This window comes from Cyanistes caeruleus, chromosome 4 (assembly GCF_971803275.1).
Source record: "Cyanistes caeruleus chromosome 4, bCyaCae1.hap1.1, whole genome shotgun sequence".
Taxonomy (NCBI): Eukaryota; Metazoa; Chordata; class Aves; order Passeriformes; family Paridae; genus Cyanistes; species Cyanistes caeruleus.
In genome coordinates, this window is record NC_141704.1 from 20,090,990 (window position 1) to 20,109,697 (window position 18,708).

An 18,708-nucleotide genomic window follows, 5' to 3' on the forward strand; every position below is an offset into this window, starting at 1 on the left:
GCAACTAGCCAATGTGTTCTGACATTTTTATCCGCTGATGGGCGGATAAACAGTCAGATGATTGATTATCGGTCTTTAGGAAGGAAGGTTGTTGCCCCGTGGTCGTGGAGATAACCTGCGAGCAACCCAAACAGCTAAAAAAGAGCATCGAATCCTTTACAAAGCTTTGAAAATTGCACTTTCTGTGTGCAGACAGTTTTGATTGTCTGCGTGCCCACATGTCGGATCAACCTCCTTACATCCTGCTTGGGGAGGTCCCATACCTCAACTCTCTTCTGAAGGGTGGGGAGGGGGAAGAAAGGGAAAAAAAATATTCTTAATTAAGCAGCAATTCATCATCTGTACTGGGCAACCACTGAGATTCAGCCTGCCCTAGCACTCCTGCTACCACCATCCTTTATAACAAATTTTTACCAATAATGGGAAAGCAAAAAGCACAAGTAGGATACTACCTGAATGGGTTTAGTCTCATGGCAAAGATATAAACAAAGCATCTATAAGGATTTTTCACTCTCTATTTGATGTCTCAGAGGGCACTGCATCATCTTCTGCTAGTGACTGAAATGACCCAAATATACATATTTATATTTTTACAGTCCATACATCACCCTGGGATCTACTTTTTCTGTATAAAAAGTGCCAGATCAATCTAAAGTGTTATTATTAAATTTGTGAAATGTCACTGTGCACATCCTGATTTTCATGCCCTTTGCACCAAGCTCACATGGCAGATCAATTTGTAAACATCTGGGGTTGTTCTTTGCTTGATGGATTTCTCAGTGTCCATTTTCCAACAATCCAAAAAAAAAATGTTTAGGGGGAAATAACCTAAGATGAACTGTACAATTCCCTTCATTTTTTTTCCATTGATGCTGGAAAAGATTTGATTCACACAGAGAAAGTGGGTTTTGGTATTTCCTAACCAACCCTCACTTGATACGTTTGTTTACCCCTGTGCAAAATACTACCCAGTCAGAATTTTCCATATGTTTAGTTTTGCATATACTTTTTACAGATATAAATTGCTGCACAAAGGTATGAGATAGAAAACCCCAGCAGTCTCTGGGTAAAATTTCCATGTGGAATTCACAGAAAACCTTATATGGACATGTGCAATACCTATATACATATGCATAACTATTACAAGTAGCAGCCCCTGAAGTCAAGACTTGATTTCCTGACATTGCCCTGGTTTTATCTGGTTGTGTGTTAGCCTGGTTAAGAGAGCCTTGGTTAATGAAGAGGTTCATATAGGCAATGCTTGGTTTTTTTAAGGCTATCTTAGATTTTTTGAGGAATTTAATTAAAAAATTGTAAGAACAAAAATTTACAAAAATTTTCATCAGAAAGTTTAGTGATGTTTTTAAATGTAGATAGTATAGAAATTAATATAAAATATTGACAACAAATATCTAGCCCTGCCCTTTTTTTTTCCCTTCTATTTTTTTGTTGTTTAAATAAGCTCCTCACAAACACATATACACAAACACACCAGTATAAACCAGACAAACCAGCATGTGCAACTTTGATTAAGGAAGCTGCCTAGCAAAAACACTGAAGCTATTGCTCTGCCATTCATTTTAACCACAGCCAATATGCTTACAGTTGGTGGTATTGGTAAATTCTTCAACTGGTTGAAGAATTGACCATTTGGATCAGCTAACTGCCATGCATGCTTTTATAAATATATCTGTATTATAGAAAGAAAAATAATATCATTATCTACTAATACTTTAATTCATTTATTATGGAGATGTAGGCTATGGGAAGGCAATTACAAATAAGAATTTGTTATTAGAGTGTTCTGTTCAAAAGTGGAAAATCAGATTTACCTCTTCTGTGCTGGAAGTAATGCACCTTTTTCCATAACTTCAGACACTGCATGATTACTATTTTCCAAATATATATTGCAGAAATTTTATGTTTATAATATTAAAGCATGTCTGAACTATAATAATTTAGAATGCAGCTTAAATAGTAGGAGTTTAAGATGGTACAACAGCATTAAATAAGCTGTTATTTTTTGTCATTTTAAAATATTTGGACCTTTCAGAATTCATCAATGATAATTCTGTTAAGAAGGAAAATTCAAATATTGACTACTATCACAGAGGATGTATTTTACCTTTTTATTCAAAGGAAGATTTCCAAGATAATATGTGTATTTTAAATGACTAGCTAAGCTTCCATCATACAATGGCAACTAATCAATAAATCATGTGCCATTGTTGTAGCTCAGCATGTCAAATAGCTGCATTTCAGTGTCCACACTTGAAGGTGTTGAGCAATTTTTTTGTTCTTGTACATTTCTAGCTCATTAGCCCTGATTCTAAGGGTGGTTATTTTCATATCAATGAAATTGGTAGAAGAATCACGTCTTACCTGCTTCTGCCAAAGGAAGGAGATGGAATGGGGTAATGAATGGGAAACTTCTGTCCCTTAACACTGCTTGCCACCCCATGTGGGTTTGCTAAAGCAGCTTTTCCTTGTGAGCAACATGGAAAATAAACACATGGCATCCTGTTAGACGTACTGGACGTTTTGATGCTCATGGGAGATGGTAAAAGGATGAATGTATTTGAGAGCAGCTTTTGGCATACATAAATCATGAGGTTTGTACTGACACCTGGGACATCCAACTCGATGGATTTTGGTTAGATAACAGCATGAAGATGGACTAATAAACTTCCAGTTACCCTGCACATGTCTATTATATTTGCCTACCAGAACTCCAGTGCAATCTTCATCTGCCATATGAAAACTGCCCTGCATGAGTAGGTGAAATAGGTGGCCAGTATGCATGCAAATCTCTAGTTTAAGAATGGTAGAAAACAGCTGAAAAAGCATTAACCTTTGGTATGATCCCCCATTGCCATTAATCACATTTGGAGTGCCTTTGACACTCTGTCAGAGTATCTAAAAATGTTCTTGATGAAAACGGTTGGTTCACTTGGACTCTGGCCAGAATAAAGTGGTGTTTGTCCTCAGAGAGATGCAACGAAGAACTAGCCAAAGTGCAGTTGCTGTCTTTTGTCTGCAGTAAACAGCTCTAGCTCATCAGGATATTGCAAAATCTCAGTGTACTCTTTGCATCAGTCTTAAAAATGCCTGATTTTTTTCATGTTTTAATTTATTAGAAGATTAAGTTATTTTCTTGTGGACAATAACTCAGGATGTAATAAACCTAAAATATAAAAATATGTAAAATATCACAGGCACATCACATAGCTGGAACTCATGCAATCTAAAGTGAATTGTGAGGGTTTGTATAGGTTTCTGCAAGTACAAAACACAGATGCTCAGTTTTCCAATGGCTCTGTTTTATATGTGTGTATGTATATACATCAAGTCTGTGCTTGTACTCCTTTCCTGTATGCAGTGTGAGAAAGCCTGGGGTTTCATTTCCAAAATGATTAATAGTTGAGGCTGCAGTTATATTTCATTTTAGTAATTCTTGCATAAACTATGCCCCTCTGAGAAAGCAGATCGCAAAGCCTGGTATAAGAGAGAAGAACAAAATTCAGTCACATCAGATCAGCTAAGGAATTGTCCTGCACAGTGGCACAGGCAAATCAGGATTTTGGTCACCTTTTTGGTGGTTCTGAATGCTTCTTTCCTTCAAGAAAGCTCCTCATCCAGAGTGTTTCTTCCTCCCAAGGCTTGTCATACAAAGAGCTGCCACTGGATGCAGAAGGCCCTCTGCAACTTGTGGTTTTTCTCCTGGGACCACATCTACTGTGTGACCTCACATGTGGAAATTCACAGACCTAGGCAGCTGGAAAGGACCTCTGAAGTATTTATAACATAGCCCTGACTCAGAGCAGTGTCACATACACCTATAGGTAAAGTTTCATTTGTTTGTCCAGAGGGGGACCATGGAGTTGATCAGAGGGCTGGAGCACCTTTCTTGTGAAGAAAGGCTGAGAGAGTTGGGGTTGTTCAGCCTGGAGAAGGTATTGCTCCACGGTGACCTTATTGCAGACTGTCAGTACCTGAAGGAGGCCTGTAAGAAAGATAGGGAGAAACATTTTAACTGGGCTTGTTACAATGGGACAAGAGGTGAGAGTTTTAAACTAAAAGAGGGTCAGTTTAGAGTAGATTTAAGAGACTTTTTTACAGTGAGTGTGGTGAAATAGTGGTATAGGTACCCAGAAGGTTATATAAAATATAACTTAAATTAACTAGCAAAATAAGCATCCAGGAGGATAAACTTTACTATCAGTAGAGAAAAGAGCCAAACATAGAGATATAATTAGACAAAAAAGTGTACTCCTTTTGCATGCTGGAATTAAGCCAAGTCCTGCATGGCTGTCCAGTGCCCAAACTAAAATACCATCAATGCAACCCTAACCCAATAACTCAACTCCTGGGGCAGCCATCTCTCACCTGACAGCCTGGAGCCTGAGCAGGGGCATTGACTGGAGACTGTTCATCTAGAGGCATACCAAAGCAGCAACTGGAGCTTGTAGCTGGGAACTCCTGTCTCCCAAATATCCACTCTAACTTCATTTCTGCTGTTTTTGGCACCTCTCTCAAGCACTTCTCTTAACGTGGTGATACATGGAGGTAAGGAAATGAATGTTGAAAGTAGCAAATGATGATTAATGAACACCTAGTCTCTTTGTTTTACTGTCCTTCCCCTTGTAATACGTCCTTGATAATTAATTTCTTCAAGAGGGATTTCACATTATAACTAAGCTGGTTTAAGGTTCTCTTCAATGATTGATAGCTCCCATCCCCTCCCCAATTCTGGCCATATAATTCCCCAGCCTCTTGGTCTAGTTTGGTACTTATCTGACCCCATAAAATAAACTTCTTTTGGGAGCCAACAATCAGAAAATAATAAAAAAAAGAGATCTATGTTTTTCGCTTCCAGAATACCTGATGATATTTCTCCCTGAGCTGGTTTACCTCCTTGCCAGGATGGTGCTAACAGTGGCATATTGGAATGGGATTGGAATGGGATGAGAGAATGGAACATGCAGGCAGCAGACCACTAGATCAACCACTGGGTAAGCCTCAACAACCTTTTTGCTGTTAGAGGGGAAAAAAGTCATGGGAAGTAATCACTGGGTTCTTCATTTGTGTTTTCTCTTCTGAAATCTGTGGTTTTAACAATACTTGACTTTTAGCTTTTTCATCCCACTGAAGTTGCAGCTGTCTATACTTGAAGTAGGTGGGAGGCTTAAGAATATGATTGTTACAAAGAGGCAATGCAGTTTCCCTCTGATCATCTGTTTTTCTATTTTTCTGTAAGATTCCACTCCCTGGCCCAACCTCAGAGCAGAAGTCAATAAGGCAGTAGGAACATTCACATATTAAGCTTTCTGCACACCAGTTAGCATGGGGCATGAGAGTGGTGGAGGAGTGTGAACTCCTGCTGCCACCAGCCTCTCCTGCCTCCAGCACTCACAAAAGAACGGAGGCAGCAGGAGGGGCAGCACAAGCCAGAAACCAAGCAACATGAGGAATGGCTGGACAATTGCAACTGACAGGCAAGAGACTTGTAAGAGGCAAAATTTAAAGCCTCATTTTAGTTTTCCTTGTTAGGATGCTGTTAGGCCTCCTACAACAATGACAAGTCTGATATAATCTAAGCAATATTATATAGCTGAGAGCTGAATGAGGCTCTATCAGACATTAGAATCTCCCTCTAATGTTTTGCTTCTGATACTCAGGAAATTTTGTTCTGCACTTGGAACAGAAGAGAAATCATAATTTGAATAAAACAAAGACAAACAACCAAACATTTGGCAAATACATTATTTTAATTGTAAATGTGGTAACTATTTGGAAATGTTGATGTTTTTTGGCAAGCACAGTGCACACATGTATGTTATTAGTCACCCAACACATTAGATTTGTGATAAATATACTTCTTAAAATAGATTTGCTCAGTATTTAGAATTTTTGTCTTCTTTATTCAATGAATCTCCAAAACTGTAGCAGATGGATAGTGGAAAAACATTTTTGACCTCAGAATGGAATAGTTTGATGAAACTGCAACAGACAGATGACTTCTGTGTGTTAATAGCATCTTATTCAAAATGGTTACTGCCATGGATCACAGTGCTGTATTACAGACTTATGATAAGTATGCTGTAGAATGCATTTAAATCTAGTTTGGCAAAGAAGGACAGAAAAAAATAACTTCATTTACTATGTCTGCTCCTCGATCCTTTAGCAGTTTTTGTAGTTTGACAAACATTCTTATTTTTACCATGTTTTCCTAAGAAAATAGGGCTTATGAACTGATGGTTTGGATTTTTATCTCTTTCCCTACAACAAATTTGGAACCACATCCTAGTTTGAATTTTTAAAAGTATTGATATCCTGGAAATTTTATTTAAAAATATATATAGAGGTAGAAGTAGCCAAATTGGTGTCATAAAGGAAAAATGTGATGTCTGTGAGGCTAATAAGTATGAAGGGATTGAAACAGAAGAGATAGGTATGCTTCAGGTATGGGAAAGGGTTCATATGATTGCTGTCATGGTTTTAGGCAGTGAAAAAGAGCCATAGGATTATCTGCAGAGATGACTGATTCTGATAGTTTTGTGTCAAAATACTGCTGTGTGCATCACACAAAGTGAAGGAGAAGTTTTGCTTCATTTTTAGCTGCTTTGAGTATTCACAACAGCAACAGCCTACAACCAAAATCTTGCTTCTCTCTGAATGTTTGAGATATGTGACCCAATGAGAACTTCTGCAACCTTGGTCCTGTGGGGTGGCTGGAAGAGGAGTCTTGCTCTCAGGTCTTGCTCTCACGACCACGTTTGCAGCCCCAGTGCATATTGATAGCCCAAACAGGAATATTTTCATAGGTTTAAAAAGAAGCTCATGTATAATTGTTGGCAGGGTCAGTTCCCACGAGCTTGGTATTTCTGCCATCTAATGGAGCAGCTCTCTTAACTCAGGTGAGCTTGACACAGTTGCCTTACAGAAAGTTTAATTCTCACTGACAGCTAGTGTTAGAAACTAAGTGCTCATATTGCTTCTTTGTTCTCATGTGGTGCTTTGCCTGATTCTGAAAACCTTTAAAGTGGTGTATGCCTGAAATTTCATGTGAAAGCAATATTCATTGTCTTTTCAAAACGTGTGCTGGAGGAATCCAAGAGAAAAAAAATAAACGAAAGGTCTTTTTAGGTGTGAAAATCATCACATCAATCTGTGTTAGCAGCTGATTTCAGCAGCCTCCTCTGTCACACTCCTGTGGTTGGGAAAAGTTCTTTCTTTCCTCAAGAAAATTGCCTCCCTTACTCTGAGGCAGGGTGAGGAGAGTAAAGAGGAAATTAGTGTTTCTTCTCGTTTGGTAATTTAGTTCGACTCAAAGACTCTTAGTAGCCAATTAAAGCAGTTGTGCTCCTGTTGGCTGCTTTCTTTGTGTATTAGGCAGAGGGAAATGGCAGCCTGCTGCAAAGGAAGGGCCGTTTTCACCAGAAATCATGGAAATTTCCTTATCTTGCCCCCGAACAAGCAAGCAAGGAAACAGCAACAGGAGATAGCACGGTGTGTTGGCAATGGAACAGCCACAGAACAATTGATGTGAAAGCCTTCAGCTGAAATCAGCATGTGGCCCATGCAGCTGGCCAGCCTGCCTGTAGCTGCAGTAAAGTATTTACACCTTGCACAAAGTAAGAGGAGTGCTAAAAAAATCAGGAGAGAATCATTAGACTGTGTTTATTAACAACACAGTGCTTTATCTTCAAAGTGTTGTGCACAATTAATCAATATATTCAGCAAGCGCAGTAAATGGATAGCATTCATTATCACCCAGTCACTATCTTACAAACAGATTTAAAGTGATGAGAAGAAGATGTGCTTGAAACCTTGTGAAGGAACATTTTTAACCTACTGTTTGAACTGGTGCAACCCTTTTTAAAACTACTTCGTACCACCTTGTCCTTCCAATCCCAGTTTCATCAGGCAAGCATTGCCCACAGGGCTGAGAGGACATTTCAGGTGTCCTCTCTTATCACTTTGGTATCTGCCTGTTAGGCTAGAATGAAATCTGTTCACTCCATAGAAAGATGTGATTAGTCTCAGGATTGTAATAAATTTCTGTGATTTTAGCAGCAGTAGTCCTGAAGCAATATTTTATGTGAGCATCCTCATCCAGTGTGTGCACCTTTCCTTTGGATACAGGAAAGCTGGACTGGAGCTGTGCTTGGTTTGAACCTAAAACATGCTGCCTTCTCCAGATTCTGAGAGAGTGGGTATTCAATGGCATTTGTATTGGCCTCTAAGTCCTGGACTGAATTCAAGCTACTGGCAGCAGCAAAACAAAACTACAACCAGTCTCCCGGGGCAGGCAGATTCCAGTTAATATCTGACTAACTACAGAAGTTATATATAAAGTCAGACATTCTTACATGCTTTCACACATTAATATATAGTGTGTAGAGCATAAGTCTTGTGAAGAGCAGCTGAGGGAGCTGAGGTTGTTTAATTTGGAGAAAACAAGGCTCAAGGGAGACATTATTGTGCTCTGCAAATACCTGAAAGGAGGTTGTGCTGAAGTGGGGGTCAGTCTCTTCTCCTAAGTAACAAGTGATAGGATGAGGGGAAATGGCCTCAAGTTACACTAGGGGAGATTTAAGTTGGATATTAGAGAAAAAATCTTCACAAAAAGGGTTGTCAAGCACTGGAATAAGCTGCCCAGGGAAGTGGTTGGATCACCTTTAAGGTCTTTATAAGAAGCATAGATGTGGAGCTTAGTGACATGGTTTAGTGGTAGATTTGGAAATGCTGGTTTAAGGGTTGGACTTGATCTTAGTGCTATTTTCCAACCTAAATGATTCTCTGATTCTATAGACTAGAGATGAAACCAAGCCCAGAAAGAGAATTCAGATCATGGGGAGCTCTTCTAACATAAAACAATACAGCAGTGATGTTAATTTTCTGAGTATTGTCATTTAGTGAATAACAAACCTTTTCAAAGTTATCTTGTCATTCACAGGACAAACTCACTTCAATGTGGATGCACAAGTACCAGTTCCAAGAAACACTGTAAATCTCCTCATTAGTTGTCCCCCCACCCCCCTGCCCTTTCTCTCTCCCTCCTGCCATCACTCTTTTTTTCCCAATAGAAAGCATTGCACAATGGCAGCAAGAGCAAAAATCTGTGAAACTCCAGGTCAACAAGAAGGCCTCATCTCTATTTGTTTGGATTTGTTTGGAACCTTTAGTTTTTTGGGGTTTTTTGAAGAGTTGCTTCTAATGCTGCTTGCTTCTGTAGAGTCTTTGTAATTTTAGACCTTTTTGTAATTAGTCAGAGCAAACCTTCAGATGATTTTTAGTGCTTTTAAAAGAAAATATACTCATTGTAAACATCACTAGCTTCAGTAAAAATGGAGCTTGTGCAGTAGTTCCAAGGTATTTCCCTCTATTTCTATTCTGTTTAGTTTAATGCTTGAGAGATTTCTTGTTCAGATAGGTTTTTATTTGTTTCAGATAGGATAGCCTGATAGATAGAAAAACTCTGTGATTAATTTATGTTGTCATTAAACTATCAGGGCTTCAGGTGTTCTGGTATAAATATTGTGAATCAAAATGCAAAGAACTGAGGAAATTAAAAAATAAAAATAAAAAATGTCTTTGATGGTGCACATTTTAGTCCAATTTGTACTGAACAGCAATCTGCCCAAGCAGAGAGCTCAACAGGCTAAATTTCAGGTCCAAGCTGTGGCACAGATTCCCGTTCTGCCTTAGATCACCATTAGCAACTGCATTTTTTAAACAGTTGCTCATGTGCAACGTTTCTGTCTTTGTGTGCCATAATGAGAAAGCAGCAGTCAGTCCACGACTGCTCTGGAGGCCTTGCTGCTTCAACTGCTCAGCTGCCATAGGCCACACCAGGCACCCAGCCTGCTGGAAATGAGATCAAGTCTCTCTTTTTGGCACCCATTCATGATGACAGGAGTCCTATGTGTACAGTGTGGCTGAGTCAACACGATTGTGGTCACTCTTGTATTTTACATTTCTTTCCAAATGTAGTTAACTATCCTAAAGCCTATCATATTCTAATGCCAACACATTACTTTCAAAGTTAAAAACGTGGATGGGCTACAATAAATTTCTTTTCATTTTAGAGCTGTGATTGTCACCAAAAAAATCCACTGTAGGTTTAGAAATTAATGGTAACCTACAGTATTTCATGTACCCAGAGTCACCATCCCTTCACAGACCAGGAGAAAAAATTTAAATAGTTCAATTTGCAGCTACTGATTCTAAAGAACATGAGAGGATAATCACAGCATTTTTGTTATTAAACTGTGATACAGCCCAAACAGTATTAAGGAACTAACTGCTATGTCTAAAACATGCAAAACTGTCAAACTACCAGCATTCAGCCTCACTTGGTAGTTTGGACACTGCTAAAGATCTTGGCAAAGCAGAATAAACGCAGGGCACTCTCTGTCTTTACTCTTGTATAGTGTCACATGGCTGCAGGGATAGCTCAGGTGGCTCCAAGGAGCGAGATCTACTGCAGCCTGCTCAGAAACACCCTGGCAGGAAAGTGGTACAGGCTGCCCAGCTGGGGATTGGAGGAGAATGGCTGTTAATATGAGACAGCCCTTTAGGCAAAGTGCTTCAGACCCAACACAGATTAAAAAAAACAAGGTGTAAAGGACACATAGTGAGAACTTAGTAGCAGGACTGTTGCCAGACTGCTTTGGCTCTTTCTTGTGGAATCATCTTAGATGTGTTGCTGAAATGTAAAGGTGTTGAACTGAAATGCCACTTCATCTGTATGGGCACATGCTCTCCTGTAGTGCACAGCAATTCTCCTGGATGCTCCTTCTTTCCTGCTGGTGGCAAACTGCCTTTTCACAATAGGGAAGCCAAGATGCTCTGCAAGCAACATGAGCAGTACTATTAAAAATTACAGAAATTATAATTAGCCTTTGTCCTGCCAGGATTCAGTCAAGGCTGTCACAGCAAGGAGGGATGGAAGTGCTCTTGGCTCACTTGTCTTTACTCATTGCTTTTCTCTGCTCTACATGTTCTTAAAATGGGTTGCTGGACTTCCCATGACCACAGCGCATTTTCACTGTCTTGCATTCCCACCGTTGTTCATGATCATAGTTTCTTCTTCCTTAGAAGTCTGGAAGATCCAATACTCCCACCTGACCTCAAACTGGGCTGTGATGGGCAGAAGTTGTATGCAAATAGCAATATCATAGCTGATAGCAAGAAAAAAACCTGTGGCTGTAGCTAATGAAGTTAATGGGGCTGGGTTTTCCCATCAGGTGCTGGACTTTACAGCAAAATCAAAATTTGCAGGTGTGACATGGTGCATATTTATGATGAATGTTCCACTTCCAGTAAATATCCAAAGAGACAAGAGACTGATCCTGAATTTGCATTTAAATTAAACAATAATCAGATGGGGGAAGTGGCCTTTTGGTGAAGTAAGAAGGAAGGGACAGAAAAAAAATGGGTAAAATGCTTATGTGCAGCAGTGGGAAAACCAGAGACTGCAGCATAAAAAGATAACATCTGGCTTACAGTATCTACTGGTACAAAGCCACTGGTTTTTCCAATTTGATATGAGCTGATTGCTGAATAACTTTACTCTGATCCAGACATTTGCATTCTGTGGCTTCAGTGTTTTTGACCTAGCACTTAGGATACCAGAAAATGGGCTTGTGAGTGAACAAGGCTCTCAAACAGGCAGTTAAACAGCACATGATTGCAGCTCCAATTGTTTTGTAGTGTGACTTGCAGTTGCTTTTTCACTTAATATTCCTTCAGGCAAACAGGCTTTTTAATTCCTGTGCATTTCACAGGAAGGTTTGCAGATCTGCCTTTAATGTTTTGCTTCATCTGATTGTTGTTGAGAAATCCCAGGGACTTGAACTTGAATTCTCTGCCTGGAGACATTTTTGTTTGCTTAACAGATGAATAGCCCATACAGTGAAATTTGGAACAAAACTTTCTGCAACTCCACATGGTACTTCCTATGTCTCTTTAAAGTTAATTTTGTAGTGTAGTTACATGTGCATTATGCAGTAAATTATTTATCCTTCCACAGTGTTCTTCATTAGTGTGGAATTTTTGAAGTAAGGCTCTTTCAGGGTTAAATTTTAGATTTGGTTTTTAAAAAGCCACATCAGTCATGATTTAATTGCACAATTTCAGCAGAGCTGACATTTAAAGTATGTGATAATTCTACCACTTCAGACAACCACTATTTCAAGGACTATCTCCTAGAAACTAAATTAAGGATCATCTAGATTGAAGTAAGAAGTGCTGAAGCATTGTTTGTGAAAAAAAAAAATAAAAATTATTCTACAGGGAAAATAATTGTGATTTATTTATGCAGATGTTTGAGATAACTGGCCCTGAAAATATACAGAGTCCACCAGAAAGTTTTCTTACCAGAATTTCAAGTTCTCTTTGTTCTGGTGATATAAATTTATTTGTAAGAAGACAACCACACTTGGTTTTGATGCTTAAAATGCATGTTAGGAAAAATAGCCCATGGATTAATATTAATAAATGTCACTCTAAAAAGATAGTCAGCTTAAAAATCAGTCTGTCAATCCCACCCATGTACTTGTGGTTAATACACTCTTTGTATTAAAAGTAACTTTTCCCAGTAAAATGCTGGAAGCAGATGTGTTGTGTGGTCTCTGCATGGAAAATATCCTGCAAGGGGATTGTGTAGAACAATTGGGAAAAGAAAGTGGAGCAGGCAGCAACTATTCCCTGCTCTTCCAAAGATTAGCATTGATAACAACAAAGTGAAATAAAATAACATAATTGAAAACAGCACATCTCTTGTCTTGGTTTTCAGCCAAGTCATATGTCAGTTAGTGCTGATCTCTGCTTCCCAAAGGCATTGCATTCACTCTGCCTCTGAAAAAAAGCACTCCCCATGTCTGTTTGCTGCCTGCTTAGCTAGGAGAAGAAGATGAACCAGTTAGGTGCTAGCACAAGGTCTTGCCATAAATCTGTTTCTCTTTTATAGGAAAGAGTTAAGAACATGTGCTTATTTTGATTGTAAAAGCAACCTTCTTTTTATATTCCTTTTTCTTCCATGGCTTCATAGAATCATGATACATTTTACACATCCTGGCATTGTCCTTGCTTGTGGAGCTTGAAATGTAAAAAGAAAGTAAGTCAAAGCAAATAAACACCAGGTAAAGTAGAGGACAAGAAGCACAAGAAAGAGAAGAAAAGAGAATTGTTTTTTTGTCAGGATGAAATTCAGAGTGATTTTGAAGACAACCCACATAATGAAGACAGGATAATTATTCAATTGCAGAGACCCATACAGGCTGGAAATATAATAAAGCAAAATGATTAGGCAGAGCAGAGAAATCGGGAAAAATGGAATATGAAAACAATTGCAGGCAGTTTCAAATGTATTTAGTTTTAAGGATCATTTCATACAACAGAACTTAGTATTTAGGCTGTGGAGGAAAGATGTGAACACTGACCTGATGGACTTAAGGAGTTGGTCATGGCACATGTAACCTTCCAAACTTAACCACTGGACACAAATAGCAGAATGAAGCAAGTACTGAAACTATGTGGGCCATCTGGGGAAGTTCTGGCTGACTGCACTGTGAGGCCAGACTGCAGTGCCTGCCCATTTGGCCTCAGCCAATGTGGCTGTGGACATACTGCATTTTTCCCTCGTGCCTCAGTTTCTCAGCTGCTTCCTTAACCCGGTGTCACTGTGGAAAACATTACAGTAGAGGAGTACAAATACCATAGAATCATTGTAGAATCACCAAGACTGCAAGAGACCTTAAGAGCATCCAGAGCAACTATCAACCCAGCACCACCACTAAACCATCACCCAGCACTGCACACAGGTCAGGTGCCTCTTAAACACTTGCAGGGATGGTGGCTCCACCACCTCCCTACGCAACCTATTCCAATGCATTCCAATCACCCTAACAGTGAAAACATTTTTTCTGTTATCCATTCTGAATCTTCCCTGTCTCAGCTTAAAGCCATTTGAGTCCTGTCACTGCAGGCCTGGTGGAAGAGACTGGTCCCCACCTCACCACAGCCTCCTTTCAGAGAGCAGTAGAAAGTGATGAGCTCCTCCCTGCGCCTCCTCAGGACTAAACAAACCCAGCTGCCTCAGCTGCTCCTCTTAAGACGTTTCTAGACCTTTCATGAGCTTTGTTGCCCTTTGCTGGACACACTCCAGCACCTCAGTGTCTGCTGTAAAGTGAGGGGCCCAGAACTGGGCATAGCACTCGAGGTTAGGCCTCACCAGTGCCAAGTAAAGGGAGATGATCACTTCTTTAGTCCTGTTGGCTACACTACTCTTGATAAGGGCCAGGATGTCACTGACCTTCTTGGCTACCTGGGCACATGCTGACTCATATGGAGCTGGCAGTCAACCAGCACCCCCAAGTCCCTTTCTACTGAATAGCTCTCAAGTCCCTCCCCTGCAGCATGTAGCCCTGCATGCAGCTGCTGCACCTCAAGTGCAGTGTCCAGCACTTCACCTTACTGAACCTCATGTATTTGTCCTTAGCCCATTGATTGAGTCTGTCCAGGTCTCTCTGTAGAGTCTTCCTACCCTTTGGCAGATCAACACTTCCACCCACTTCCAGTCATCTTCAAATTTACTGAGGCTGCACTCAATATCCCCGTCCAGATCATCAGTGGAGATGTTAAACAGGACTGGCTCCAAATATCCACATAAACAGACACATTCATGCCTGAGACCCTGAGACTCATGTAATCAGACACTGCACAAGAGCAGTATTCGGATGTATTCTGACGAGTAATCCCATATTCTGTGATGCTGGATTTGCACAGCAGAGCTGCTGGCAGGTAGGTTTATTGGCAGTCTCAAGGCTGCAGCCTAGCTTTGCTGCACCTCTCTCTAATAGTCTGTTTAATTTGATGGGAGTTTCTTACCACTAATTACAACCAGCTTAAAAAACACAATTATATTTTCATAAACATTGAGGAAAGCAAAGGCTCTGAGCACCTGTATTGCATGTTCAGTAAGAGGTGGAAGCTATGGGAAGCACTGTCACATAGGGGTCCTCATAGGTCTGGTTGGGATCACTTCAACAACTCTGTCTTGTTTTTGGACATTTAGTTTTATGTGTTTCAGCAAATAAACACTGTAGATTTTTATTGTGGAGCAATGTGGAGCAGGATGGAAAAAGTTTCTTTAAAGAGAGCAGCTGTACACTAGCTTGGTTTTATTGTAGCTTTTCACATAGACTCACATGCCACTCTCATAAGCAAACTCAAGAAATATAGTAAGTTCAGCTGAACTACAAGATGAATACAAAATGGCTGAAAAATTCTGCTTAGAGCAATTTAAAATTTTATAGAATGCTGGGAAATGCAGAACATTTATCACCCTGGAAAGGCTGTTATGCAGCCACAGCTTTATTAATCAATAACCTTATGTTAGACGTAAGGGAATGATTAGAGAAGATGCAGTTCCATTATTTATGGGGAACTAAGCAACTAATGGACAAAATAGGGGAAGACTGAAATATTCAGTGCTTTGCTTTGTCTCCACAGTTGAAAAAAAAAATCTATCTGTGACCACAAATTATTAACTATGAAAAAAAGAGAAAAGTTAGGGACAGTGAAGAGAGAAAGTAAGTATTAAAATGTATTTATAAGGTTAAAGATATCAAACCAAATTATTAATAATTTCAGGCCCCTAAGTTTGTAAGAAAGAGCTAACACACAATTATCTACACTCACATAATGTCCAATCAATCAGACTTCCTTTCTTGGCAGGCAAACCAGCTTACAGGATAAGAAGAAAGAGTGGAATCAGTATATTATATCTTGATTTTAGAGTAAGTTTTGATAGAGAATTGCATGACTGACAATCCAGGGAAACAAGATTCAGAAGGATTTACACAGGTTATAAAGCTGCATTCAGAGAATTTTCCAGGGTTTCTTCACAAACCAGGAGGCAAGAATGGCTCTATTCCTCTGCTGGTTTCAACAGCAGTGAATGGTAGAGAGAAAACCTGTATAGATGCAAATACTTCACATAGGCTGTGAAAGACAAGATGAAAATTCAGGATGACTTGGGTAAGCATTAGAAGTGGTTTAAAATGGTAAAACAAAGTTCAGGGATGAGTAGGACAAACTAGTATGCTTAGGGAGCAAAAATGCGTTCACAAACACATGGCAGAAAGGAGCAGCAGAACTGACAAAGGGGAAATTGCAAAAAGATATTGATGCTATTGTGTTTTATTCTCAGACATCAGGAGGCTTTGTCTGAGGGAACAGGTTCAGCTTGCATCCTACATTTTAAATGAAAATAACTAAAGAAAGTTCAGAGAGGAGCTAAAAAATGCTTAGTTTAGAAAAAATTGTTAAGGCTGTAGCTCTGAAAGAACTTCTTTCTGGAGCTGACAAAAGATTTTTAGTGCTAAGATGTAATTGTATGCTAAGAGTAATGATATATTGATACCAGGAGATCATTACACAAACAAAAGAGCAATGAGAATTTTTAGATTTTTGCTGAGCAAAAGGCAAGCACTAGTTCATTTGTTTCAGAAAGACTCAGTTATATAGCAAGGACTGGCTTTTTTTATTTGCAGTCTTATTTTTTTTACAGAAGTTACAGAATATCCTGTGTTGGAAGGGACCCCAAAGGATCATTAAGTCCAATTCATAGTGAATAGCCTGTATGGGGATTGAATCTACAGCCCTGGCCTTATTAGCATCATGCTCTCAACAGACCAGAACTGGCTGTGGAGAGGTTGTAGAATTGGTGTTGTTAAGGAATTAAAGAGTCATCTGTCAGGAATGTTCAAATTACTGTTAGTTCTGCATCAGTGTAAGGGACAGACTGGAGACAGGCATGCCTAAAGTGTGATGAACACCTCAATCATCTGGATGTGTCTCTTCACAGAAAGTAGGGGGGGCAGTATTATGCAGTGCACAGATTCCAATTTAGCTCTTCCAGTGTTAAGTGGGGAGATATTTTTAGGCATTTGACTCTAGCTTATCATCAAGATCTTTGTGTTGTTATTGCTCTCTTATCCGGTTTACCATATTCCCCATTTCACATTTGTGAGGATCATTTGGCCCAGCCCCATCAGCCTTTGTGCAGAGCTGCTATGGGCATGGTGCTGACTGCCTTTTTCTATAAAGCAAAGGCAGCCGCAGGAGGGCTTGCTTTTATTCCACTCTGCCTTTATCTACAATATCTTGCTCTCAGATGTATCACCAGGGAAACTATTCCAGGTCAAAAGTAAGAGGTTTTTATTCTTGGTGTTGTTTAGGAATTTTTGCTATTTACTTGTTGCATGTTCCAACAACCTTCATTTTTGGGCAGCATAGAGAAGGATCCTTGTATGTGTGAGTTTCTGACGTAAGCACACTGCCAAGAGTGAAGCACAAAATCCTACTCTTTACCTGTCAGCTTAAGTAAAGCTAAAGCCTTTACAAGAGCTTTTCTTACCGAAGACTTCACCTGACTGTATAGGAAGATATCAGTACATTTTGAGTATCAGTAGGATGTCAAAATGTTCTGTCCTTGATGGTTCCCAGGGCAGCCTTGGGTTAACACAGTGTTTTGAGGGTGTGAGAAAGGAAGCAGAGTAACGAAGTGCAATGAAGGATCCTCTGGTTGATTATTCACCACTTTGTTATCCAGATATGGATGCTCAGATGCTTTGAACCCTCCTTTCTGCGCTCCCTTGGGAGCCCCTCTGAGAGCTGCAGTGCTCCCGGGGAGTCCCGGCTTCCACCTCTAATGCTGACATTCCTCCAGGCTCAGGAAACCTGCAGGATGCCTGAGCAAACCAGTTTTGCACGATATTTCTGGGCTATTTTTACTCAGAGGGGGGTCCAGAGAGATCCCAGCCCACCTCCAGCACCCCGGGGCCTCCCGCAGCCGGGAGGGCTCGTTCACACCTGGGCACCAGAGGGCAAATGTGGCACCTCTTCAGTCCTCTCCGGTGTGGAGGACCCCTGCCAGGTGACTTCTGACCAAAATCTGACCAAAATCAGAGAGCACTTCTCTTTGCTCTCTGAAGTAGAGGCTGGTTTATTTCAGATGGTGATTACATTTCAGTGGGAGAGCACTTAAGCTAATTGCTCGGCATTGTTAGTTCTGTGCCAACATTCCTCTGAAGCTTCAGTTCAAAGGCCTGTGTTGCAATCAAAATACTTTGCTGTTTGACATAGATATACCCGGAGTTCATCAGCTGAAAGAGAATGACTGCATTGTGTAGAGAGTGTGAACAGATATTGTCAAGGGAGAAGGTAACCAAGAGTGAAATCTGAGGGTGAGATTTCCTGTCTAGGTTGCTGAGGATGAGTTACCAGCTGGTGCTGTACCAAAATGGCATCCGAAAGCTGCCTTCTTCATCAGCAAAATTTACGTTATTGCTCAATTTCACATCTTGATAAAAGCAGTGGAAATACTTATATGCAGTTCACTTATTCAGCTTGATAAACCATTCAGAAGCAGTGAGGCTGTTTCATTTGATAGAATTCCCACTGTACTATAAAAAGCAAAATATCTGCAAAACCAGGTCATTTTGCTATTTACAACACATGCTGTGGCTTTTTGCTGTGAAATATTTTGACACCTATCAACAAAGGTTAGCACAGACAATTTCTTGGGAAAATGTGTGAAGAGTATGAAATTCACAGACCACATACAGAAGGGAATATGGGTGGAATAGTGGCTTTCTGGAGAGCCCATAGTCCATGAATCTTTGTAGAGAAAACAAT